General features: G+C 23.6%; 5 pseudogenes; 1 reads left to right on the forward strand and 4 right to left on the reverse strand.

Moving 5' to 3' along the window:
• Positions 1–2497: 2497 nt before the first annotated feature.
• Positions 2498–4033, reverse strand: LOC128870152 (cytochrome c oxidase subunit 1-like; annotated as a pseudogene).
• Positions 4034–4521: 488 nt separating this feature from the next.
• LOC128870153 (NADH-ubiquinone oxidoreductase chain 2-like) lies at positions 4522–5814 on the reverse strand (annotated as a pseudogene).
• Positions 5815–8649: 2835 nt separating this feature from the next.
• Positions 8650–11502, reverse strand: LOC128869582 (cytochrome b-like; annotated as a pseudogene).
• LOC128870154 (NADH-ubiquinone oxidoreductase chain 6-like) lies at positions 8650–12412 on the reverse strand (annotated as a pseudogene).
• Positions 9317–10261, forward strand: LOC128869585 (NADH-ubiquinone oxidoreductase chain 1-like; annotated as a pseudogene).
• Positions 12413–12414: the final 2 nt, after the last annotated feature.

Here is a 12414-nt window from a genome sequence, read left to right on the forward strand (position 1 = left end):
TTAAACAGATTAATAAGAAAGTTGTTCCAATTAATACATGAATTCCGTGAAATCCTGTAGCTATAAAAAATGTAGAACCGTAAACTGAATCAGCAATTGTGAGTGGTGCCTCAATATATTCATATGCTTGTAAAATAGTAAAATATACTCCTAATAATACTGTGAAGAATAATCCTTGTGTTGCTTGAGAATGATTTCCTTCTATTAAACTATGATGGGCTCATGTTACAGTTACTCCTGAGGCTAATAAGATAGCTGTATTTAATAAAGGAATTTGAAATGGGTTGAAAGGTTTAATTCCGGCTGGTGGTCATGAAGCTCCTAATTCAATTGTTGGAGATAATTTTCTATGGAAAAAAGCTCAAAAAAATGATACAAAAAATAAAACTTCTGATAAAATAAATAAAATTATTCCTCATCGTAGACCTAATGTTACAGGTAGGGTGTGTAATCCTTGGAAAGTTCCTTCACGAGAAACATCTCGTCATCATTGATAGACAGTTAAAATAGTAATAATATTACCTAATAAGAATAGTGAGATATCATATTGATGGAATCATTTAACTAAACCTGAAACTGATGTTATTGCTCCAATAGCTCCTGTTAAAGGTCATGGACTATAATCTACTAAATGAAATGGATGATTAGCGTGTGTTGACATTATAAAAATTAATTTACTTCTCTAGAGTATAAAGTACTTAATACTGCGAATACATAGGATTGAATAATTGCTACAGCTGATTCAAGTACTAATAAAGCAATTTGAGCAATAATTAATAGCGAAATAATAGCATATGAAAGTGATGGGCCTGTATTTCTTAGAAGAGTTAATAACAAGTGACCTGCAATTATATTAGCTGCTAATCGTACTGCTAGAGTTCCTGGTCGAATTAAATTTCTAATTGTTTCAATACATACTATGAATGGTATTAAAATTGCTGGTGTTCCTTGAGGAACTAAATGTGCAAATATATGTTGGGTATGATTAATTCAACCATAAATTATGAAACATAATCATAAAGGTAAAGCTAATGTTAAAGTTAATGTTAAATGACTTGTACTTGTGAAAATATAAGGGAACAGTCCTATGAAATTATTAAATAAAATTAGTGAAAATAAAGAAACGAAAATAAAAGTTGACCCTGAATGTCCTGTAGATCCTAATAAAGTTTTAAATTCTTTGTGTAAAGTTAATAAAATTGAATTTCAGAAAATATGATATCGTGAAGGTATTAATCAATATATTGAAGGGATTACTATTAATCCTAAAAGAGTTCTTATTCAATTAAGAGATAAATTAAAAATGCTTGAGGTGGGGTCAAAAACTGAGAATAAATTTGTTATCATTTCCAATTAAGAGGTTGAGTTGAAGACTTTTTAGTTGAATCAGATTTAGGGGGTTGAGGAATTACAGAGTAGTAATTTATTATTCTAAAAAGTATAAATGTGATAGAAAAAATAATAAATAAACTTAATCAACCAATTGGGGCTATTTGTGGAATTAAAAAATATTAATAAGTTTAATAATTTTAGTTTGACAAACTAATGTTATGTATTTAACTAATTTTTTTATTATTAAATATAATTTATAAATCATTAGAAGTAAGTGCTAATTTACTATTGAGTGGTTTAAGAGACCAGTACTTGCTTTCAGTCATCTAATGATGAATTTACTCTATTTGTAATTCATTTAATAAAATGGTTAACAGGAATACTTTCAATAACAATAGGTATAAAACTATGATTAGCACCGCAAATTTCAGAACATTGACCGTAGAATAACCCTGGTCGATTTATTAAAAAATTAATTTGATTTAATCGTCCAGGAGTTCCATCTACTTTTACTCCAAGAGCGGGTACTGTTCATGAATGGATTACATCTGCAGCTGTTACTAAAATACGAATTTGTGAATTTATTGGTAAAATAACACGATTATCTACATCTAATAATCGGAACCTATCTGCTGTTAATTCATTTGTTGGGATTATATATGAATCAAATTCTACATTTATAAAATCTGAATATTCATAACTTCAGTATCATTGGTGTCCAATAGCTTTTAGAGTTACTGAAGGTTCATTAATTTCGTCGATTAAATATAAAAGTCGTAAAGAAGGAAAAGCAATAAATAATAGAATAATAGCTGGCAGAATTGTTCAAATTACTTCAATAGTTTGTCCATGTAGTAGGTTTCGATTTGTGTATGAATTAAAAAATAATATAAATATTAAGTAACCTACTAAAGTTGTGATTATTACTAAAATTATAAGGGTATGATCGTGAAAACATGATAATTGTTCTATTAAGGGAGAGGCACTATCTTGAAGGCCAAGGGCTGCTCATGTTGTCATTATGTGTGTATAATATATGTATATATATATTAATAATTAAGAATTTACTAAATAAATAGATAGATAATTATTTTATACTTATAATTCTAATAAAAGTGAAATACTTTATATATGGAGCTTAAATCCATTGCACTAATCTGCCATATTAGAAATTAGTTAAAAGTGGTAATTCAGAATAACTATGTTCAGCGGGAGGGGTATTTTGAAGTCACTCAATTGATGAACTTAGTTGTATAGGGTAAATAACTTGTCGTTGGGAAATTATACTTTCTCAAATAATAAATAAGAAAAATAAAATTCCTAATAATGAAATAGAAGACCCAATAGTTGAGATAATATTTCATGTTGTATATGCATCTGGATAATCTGAATATCGTCGAGGTATACCTGCTAGTCCTAAGAAATGTTGGGGAAAGAATGTTAAATTTACTCCAATAAATATAATAATAAATTGACTTTTTAGTCATCTAGGGTTTATATTTAATCCAGTAAGTAAAGGGTATCAGTGAATAAATCCAGCTATAATTGCGAATACTGCTCCTATAGATAATACATAATGGAAGTGTGCTACTACATAATAAGTATCATGTAAAATAATATCTACAGATGAATTAGCAAGTATTACCCCAGTTAATCCTCCTACTGTAAATAAGAAAACAAATCCTAGAGCTCATAATATTGCTGGTGAGTAATTTAATTGAGTTCCATGTAGTGTAGCTAATCAACTGAAAATTTTAATTCCTGTTGGTACTGCAATAATTATAGTAGCTGATGTAAAATATGCTCGTGTGTCTACGTCTATTCCAACAGTAAATATGTGATGGGCTCATACAATAAATCCTAATAGTCCAATTGCTATTATTGCATAAATTATTCCTAAAGAACCAAATGTTTCCGTTTTACCTGATTCTTGACTAATAATATGAGAAATTATTCCAAATCCAGGTAAAATTAGAATATAAACTTCTGGGTGACCAAAAAATCAAAATAAATGTTGGTATAAAATTGGGTCTCCTCCTCCAGCAGGATCAAAAAAAGATGTATTTAAGATTCGGTCAGTTATTAATATAGTAATTGCACCAGCTAGTACTGGTAAAGATAAAAGTAATAATAGTGCTGTTAATACCACAGCTCATACAAATAAAGGTATTCGATCAAATGTTATACCAGTAGATCGTATATTAATTACTGTTGTAATAAAATTTACTGCTCCTAGGATTGACGAAATTCCAGCTAAATGTAATGAAAAAATAGCTAAATCTACTGAAGCTCCTCCATGAGCGATTAGAGATGATAATGGAGGATAAACAGTTCATCCTGTACCAGCTCCGTTTTCTACTATGCTACTTACTAGTAGTAGTGTAAGAGAAGGGGGTAATAATCAAAATCTTATATTGTTTATTCGTGGAAATGCTATATCAGGTGCTCCTAGTATTAAAGGTACTAATCAATTTCCAAATCCCCCAATTATAATAGGTATTACTATAAAAAAAATTATTACAAATGCGTGAGCTGTTACAATTACATTGTAAATTTGATCATCTCCAATTAAGGCTCCTGGGTGTCCTAATTCAGTTCGAATTAGAATTCTAAGAGATGTTCCTACTATACCAGCTCATGCTCCAAAAATAAAATATAATGTTCCAATATCTTTATGATTTGTTGAGAATAATCATTGTCGCGATTAAGACAATTAAAATATTCATTAAAGGAAAATAACTTATTTGAAATGATTAAATGGCTGAAGGATAGGCGATAGATTGTAAATCTATTTATAAGAATAAATTCTTTTTAATCAAAAATTTAGTTATATAAATAGATTCTTATAAATCACAAAATTCATTTATAAGTAAATTTTACAGATCAAGAAGAGTTTATTTATAAGAATAAATTTTTATATCAAAAAGAATTTATTTTTATAAATTAATAATTAAGAATTTACTAAATAAATAGATTAAACTAAATTTAAATTTAGAGCTTTATAGTCAATAATGACATTAGACTGCAATTCTAAAGGAGTATAAATATAGTATTACTAAGGCTTAAAAGATTTAACTTATATTTATAGCTTTGAAGGTTATTAGTTTATTTAACTTAAAGCCTTTATTTTATAATAAATTAAAAATGTTTTTATAAAATTCTAAATTTTTGATTTAGCTTAGGATGATACTAAAAAGCTGTATAGATAATAGATACTAAAATTAATCTGAATGTGGAAATAAAAGATACAATTATTATACATTTAAATGAAATTTTGTTAATTTGTATATAGTTTGTTCAATTATTTTCATCATAGTTTAGTATAAAAGCAGCGAAACACAAACGTAAATAAAAAAATAATGTGATTAAAGTTATTACAGTTATAATTGTTATAAGAGTATATTGATTATTTAAAACTAATAATTGAATAACTAATCATTTTGGTATAAACCCAATAAATGGTGGAAGTCCACCTAAGGATAATAAATTTAGAAATAACATAAATTTTAAAATTTTTGAATTAAAAAATGAATTAAATAATTGATTAATATGATACATTTTAAAATTATTAAAGATAAATGTTAAACTAAAGGATAAAAATGTATAAAAACAAAAATAGGTTATTCATATGGATTCACTAACTTGTATTGCAGCTAATATTCAACCTAGATGATTAATTGATGAAAATGCTATTAACTTTCGTAAAGATGTTTGATTTAATCCTCCTATTGATCCAATAACTGTTGATAGAATAATAATTGAAAAAATAAAAATATTTTGTTGAATTGTAATATACGAAATTAATATAATTGGGGCAATTTTTTGTCATGTTATTAATACTAAAGCGTTTATTCATGATAATCCTTCTTTAACGTTAGGGAATCAAAAATGGAAAGGGGCTGCTCCACTTTTTAATAAAAGAGAAGAATAAATAATTATATCATTATATATTGAATTTGACTGTAATATAGGGAAATTATTAAGGTATATTATAATAATAGCAAATAATAAAACAGCAGATGCTATTGCTTGAGTTAAAAAATACTTAAGAGAGGCTTCTGTTGATATTAAATTGTTATCTGTTATTAGGGGGATAAAAGATAATAAATTAATTTCTAGACCTATTCAAGCTGTTAATCAAGAATTAGATGATACTGTAATTAATGTTCCTGTTATTAAAATAAAAAAAAATATGATTTTGGCAGAATTATTGAAAATTAAAAAGAAAAGGATTAAAACCTTTATAAATGGGGTATGAACCCAGTAGCTTAATTAGCTTATCTTTTTACTAAATAAATAGATTAAACTATTTGTGATTTATTTTATTATTAGTTTTTATTAATAATTATTTTATATTTTGGTGTATGATGCACAAAAGTTTTTGATACTTTTAGAAATAGTTTAATTCTATTAAATATAATGAATGTAAATTTATTACATAATTTACCCTATCAAGGTAACCCTTTTCGTCAGGCAATTCATTAAAGGAAAATAACTTATTTGAAATGAAAAAGGCTGTTTTCATTGAGTTTTTTTTTTTTTTTTTTTTTTTAATAGTTAATTTATTAGAAAGGGGGTAAATTTAATTAAATTTATTTATTTAATTATAATAATTAAATATAGTAAATTAATTTTTATAGTATTTTATTTATCTAGATAATTAAAAATTCCAATATAGACATCTCCGAGAGGTAAAAGTACAACTCATAGATAAATATATAGATGAATATAAAAAATTTAATTTTTATTATTAATTTATACAAATGCCTAACGTTAGATCAAAGTATGTGCCTATAAATGTAATATACAATTCTGCATCTTCTAATTTAAAGGGGTTTTTTAACAAAATTAATAGGCATCTATTAATTAATTAAATATTTATATACATATAGATATTTATTGATCTAACTTAGTATACGTCTTATTATTATAAAATATATTATTTAGAAAAAAAAAAAATTTTAAAAATTAAAAAATAAGAGGACTATTTATCAATAAATATTAAAATATAATAAATATGAAAATTAAAAAAAAAAAAAAAAAATTTAGTTTAATCTATTTATTTAGTAAATTCTTAATTATTAATTTAATTTTATTTTGTTATTTAAACTAAATTTTTTATGCTAAATAATTTAAATTAAATATAATTATTTTATATTTATTAGTTTTATTAATTTATTTATATTATTTAAGTTTTATTAACTTATTAAATTTAATGAACTTATTTGAAATGAAAAAGGCTGTTTTCATTGAGTTTTTATGAAAAATAATAAATTTGATAGAGTCTTTTTACTTTTAAGAATTTACTAAATAAATAGATTAAACTAAATTTTTTAATTAATTTTAGTTATTATTAAGTTAATTAATTAATAATTTATATTTATTGTGTTGATTTTATATAAGCAGTTAAATTCAATGAAAACATTTGAAATGAAATAGGCTGTTTTCATTGAGTTTTTTTTAATGAGAAACGGTAAATTTGATTAGAGGTCTTTTTACTTTTAAGGAGGAAGTACTAATTAAGGTTTATTTTATAAAAAAACTAATTTATTTTTTTTTTTACTTTATTTTTGTTAGTAATTAAGAATTTACTAAATAAATATTACAATTAAATTTATTTAGTATTTATTTAAAATAAATAATTAATTTATGTTACTAAATAAATAGATTAAACTAAATTTTTTTTAAATATTTTTTAATTTATTTAATTATTAAAGTTTTATTTTGGCTTATGTTTTTGTTATTGATTTATTTTATATGTAAATTTTTGTGTGAAATTTTATTTATTTTAATAATAATTAAATTTTTTTTATTCTCAGTAATTAATTTTATAAATCAAAGAAATTTGGAAGTAGTAATTTTATATAGTATTGGCTAAATTTGTGCCAGCAGCCGCGGTTACACAAATAATACAAATAAGATATTTTTGGTAAAAGTTAAATTTTATAATAAATAAAATATGTATAATTTTATTAGGTGAAATTTTAAAATTATTTATTTTTATTAAATTTTAATTGAAGCTTGTAAATTTTATAAATAAACTAGGATTAGATACCCTATTATTTAAAATGTAATTAATAAATACTAAGGTAGTAATAGTTATGTTCTTGAAACTTAAAAAATTTGGCGGTATTTTAGTCTATTCAGAGGAACCTGTCCTGTAATTGATAATCCACGATGTACCTTACTTAAATTTGTTTTTCAGTTTATATACCGTCGTTATTAGAATATCTTATTAGAGTAATAATTTTCAATAATTTTTATTAAAATTTATATCAGATCAAGGTGTAGCTTATATTTAAGTAGAGATGGGTTACAATAAATTTATTTAAATGGATTTAAATTTGAAATTTTTTTTTTGAAAGTGGATTTGATAGTAAAATTTTAAAGATTAAAAATTTGATTTTAGCTCTAAAATATGTACACATCGCCCGTCGCTCTTACTATTAAGATAAGATAAGTCGTAACATAGTAGATGCCTCTAGAATGACAATTTAAAGCTTATTAAGTAAAGTATTTCATTTACATTGAAAAGATTTTTGTGCAAATCAATATAAATTGAATTTTAATATTATTTATTAATTTTTTTTTTATTATTTATATAATTTATTAAAAATAATTATAAAAAATAATGTTTTAGTAAGTTTTAGTGACAAAATAATTTTAATAATAGTTTATTATGTATTGTGAAAGAATATTGAAATAATTGAAAAATTTTTAATTAAAAAGAAAATTTAGTTTATTGTACTTTGTGTATCAGGGTTGATCTAATAATTAATAATTATTTATTAATCTCGATTTTATAAGAGTTAATAATTTATTAAAGTTAATGTGTCAAAATTATTTTAAATAAATTATTAGAAATGAAATGTTATTCGTTTATAAAGGTATCTAGTTTTTTTAGAAATAAATTTAATTTACAAATTTTTAATTTTTAATTTATTTTTTTAATTTAAAAATTTATTAATTTGAATATTTTAAGGGATAAGCTTTAAAATAAAATATTAAAAATTATTGAATAATTTATTTAAAATGTATGCATAGAATTAGCAATCATTTATAAATTTGTTATAAATTATTTTATAATTTATATTATTTAATTTTGTTTTCATTGAATTTATAAAAATTTTTTTATTAATTTTAAATAAAAAGTAATAATGATCAAATTAGTATATTTAAGTATTGTTAAAATATTTTATATTGAAAAGTTTATATAAAGAACTCGGCAAATTTTATTTATACTCGCCTGTTTAACAAAAACATGTCTTTTTGAATTATATTTAAAGTCTGACCTGCCCACTGAATAATTTTAAATGGCCGCAGTATTTTGACTGTGCAAAGGTAGCATAATCATTAGTCTTTTAATTGAAGGCTGGTATGAACGGTTGGACGAAGTATAAGCTGTTTCATATAAATTTATAATAGAATTTTATATTTTAGTTAAAAAGCTAAAATTTTATTAAAAGACGAGAAGACCCTATAAATCTTTATATTTAATATAAACTAAATTTTTTTGATTTATTTTATTTTTTTTAATATTAATTATTTTGTTGGGGTGATATTAAAATTTGGTGAACTTTTAATTTTTAAAAATCATTAATTTATGAATTATTGATCCATTAATAGTGATTATAAGATTAAGTTACTTTAGAGATAACAGCGTAATTTTTTTTGAGAGTTCATATCGACAAAAAAGTTTGCGACCTCGATGTTGGATTAAGGTATAATTTTGGGTGTAGCCGTTCAAAAATTAAGTCTGTTCGACTTTTAAATCCTTACATGATCTGAGTTCAGACCGGCGTAAGCCAGGTTGGTTTCTATCTTTAATAAATTGTAATATTTTAGTACGAAAGGACCAAATATTAAAATAATTATATTTTGAATAATAGAATATTATTAATATAAATAAACTATTTTGGCAGATTAGTGCAATAAATTTAGAATTTATTTATGTAGATTACACTACAAATAGTACTTGATTTTTATGGAAATAATTTTATCTTTTGTTGGTAGATTAATTTTGGTAATTTGTGTTTTAGTAAGAGTAGCTTTTTTAACTCTTTTGGAACGTAAAGTATTAGGTTATATTCAGATTCGTAAGGGTCCTAATAAGGTTGGTTTAATAGGGATTCCTCAACCTTTTTGTGATGCAATTAAGTTATTTACTAAGGAACAAACTTACCCTCTTTTATCAAATTATATTTTTTATTATTTTTCTCCTATTTTTTCTTTATTTATTTCTTTAATTGTTTGATTATGTATTCCTTTATTTGTAAAATTGTTTTCTTTTAATTTAGGTATTTTATTTTTTTTTGTGTTGTACTAGATTAGGGGTTTATGCTGTTATAGTAGCTGGTTGATCATCTAATTCTAATTATGCTTTATTAGGGGGATTGCGAGCTGTTGCTCAAACTATTTCTTACGAAGTTAGAATGGCTTTAGTTTTATTATCTTTTGTTTTTTTAATTGGAAGTTATAATATTTTAGACTTTTTTTATTATCAAAGCTATATTTGATTTGTTGTTATTATATTTCCAGTTAGACTTGTTTGATTTTGTATTTGTTTAGCTGAAACTAATCGAACCCCTTTTGATTTTGCTGAAGGTGAGTCTGAATTAGTTTCAGGGTTTAATGTTGAATATAGAAGTGGTGGATTTGCTTTGATTTTTATAGCTGAATATGCTAGAATTTTATTTATAAGTATATTATTTTGTGTGACTTTTTTTTGGTTGTGATTTATTTAGCTTACTATTTTATTTGAAATTGGTTTTTATTTCATTTGTTTTTATTTGAGTTCGTGGAACTTTACCTCGGTTTCGTTATGATAAATTAATATATTTAGCTTGAAAGTGTTTTTTACCTTTTTCTTTAAATTATTTATTATTTTTTATTGGAGTTAAATTATTTTTAATATATTATATATTGTTAATTGATTTTAGTAAAGTTAATAGGAAATTTTTGTTCCTATATTATGTTTTCAAAACATATGCTTGTTCAAGCTCATTAACTAATTAATTAAATTATCTCATCATTTATTAATTAGTGGATTAATAATGTAATATAAGAAGTAAACTACTGTTAAAATTTGTCCAACTAGTACATAAGGATCTTCTACAGGTCGTGCTCCGATTCATGTTAATAGAATTACAGTAACTACTATAATTCAAAATAGAATTTTATTTACAGGATAAAATTGGATTCCTCGGAAGTTTCTTAAATGATAGAATGGTAAAATTGCTAGGATTGCAATTGATAAGACTAATGCAATAACTCCTCCTAATTTATTAGGAATATAACGTAAAATTGCATATGCAAATAGAAAGTATCATTCAGGTTGAATGTGTACTGGTGTTACTAGAGGATTAGCAGGGATGAAATTATCAGGGTCTCCTAATAGGTAAGGGTTAATTAAAGTTAATAATAGAAGTGCTATAACTATAATAATAAATCCTACAATGTCCTTGTATGTAAAATATGGATGGAATGGAATTTTATCAATATTAGAATTTAATCCAATTGGATTATTAGATCCTGTTTGATGTAAAAATAATAAATGAATTAATGTTATTGCTAATACAATAAATGGTAAAATAAAATGAAATGTAAAGAATCGTGTAAGAGTGGCATTATCTACTGCAAATCCTCCTCAAACTCATTGAACTAAATCAATTCCTAAGTAAGGAATTGCAGATAATAGATTTGTAATAACTGTGGCTCCTCAGAATGATATTTGTCCTCATGGTAAAACGTAACCTATGAATGCTGTTGCTATAACTAAAAATAGAATTAGAACACCTACTAGTCATGTAGGTGTAAATAAATATGAACCGTAATAAATTCCTCGACCAATATGTAGATAAATGCAAATGAAGAAAAATGATGCACCATTAGCATGTAAAGTTCGTAATAATCAACCATAATTTACATCTCGACAAATATGATTAACACTATTGAAAGCTAAATTAATATCTGCTGTGTAATGTATAGCTAAGAAAAGTCCTGTTAGAATTTGAATAATTAAACATAACCCTAATAGTGACCCGAAGTTTCATCAGGCTGAAATATTAATTGGGGCTGGAAGATCTACTAGAGCATTATTTGCAATTTTGAATAATGGATGTTGGGTTCGTAAAGGTTTGTTCATTAGTTTAATTTATTAATCGAAGGGGTCCGTAGAATAATTTAGTAATTTTTACTACTGCAATTAATGTAATTAATAAGTAATTTATTAATAAAACAGTAATTAAATTTGTTGGATAATTATATAATTTATGAAGATTTAGAGAATTTTCTTCTGTAAATGTATTTAAATTAATTATAGTCTGTATTTCGTTATTTTGAATGAAGGATGAAATATATGATTTATCTATAAATCATCTGATACTTATTAATAAAATGAAAATTAATATAAATGAAAAGGCTGTTTTCATTGAGAGTGAGAATATTTCATTTGATGCTAGGGATGTAACGTAGATGAATAATACTAATACTCCTCCTAGAAAAATTAAAAATAATACATACGAGAATCAGAATCTTTTAGCTATTAATCCAGTTAAAAGACAAATTTGTAATGTTTGAATTAATAATATTAATCCTATTGCTAATGGATGATTTATTTGAATAAAAATGAAACTAGAAATCAATGTTGTTGAGTATAAAGTTAATTGTATAATATCAGGAGGTAGTTTATTTAAAATATTAATTTTGGGGATTAATGATAAAGTTGTTTCTTTTCTCTTGAAGTTTTAAAAGATTAATTCTTATTTTTGATTTACAAGACCAATGTTTTTGTTAAACTATTAAAACTAATGTTAATATTACTATATTGGGGATTACCTTGTTTTTTAATTTTAATTATTTGTTTTTGTTTTTAATCGTAAACATTTATTGTCTATACTTTTAAGATTAGAATATATTGTTTTAAGTTTATTTTTTTTATTATTTATTTATTTAAATTTAATAGATTTTAGAAGATATTTTAGTATAATATTTTTAACTTTTAGTGTTTGTGAAGGGGCTTTGGGTCTTTCAATTTTTGTATCTATAATTCGAACTCATGGAAATGATTATTTTCAATCATTT

Source organism: Anastrepha ludens, chromosome X, assembly GCF_028408465.1.
Source record: "Anastrepha ludens isolate Willacy chromosome X, idAnaLude1.1, whole genome shotgun sequence".
Taxonomy (NCBI): Eukaryota; Metazoa; Arthropoda; class Insecta; order Diptera; family Tephritidae; genus Anastrepha; species Anastrepha ludens.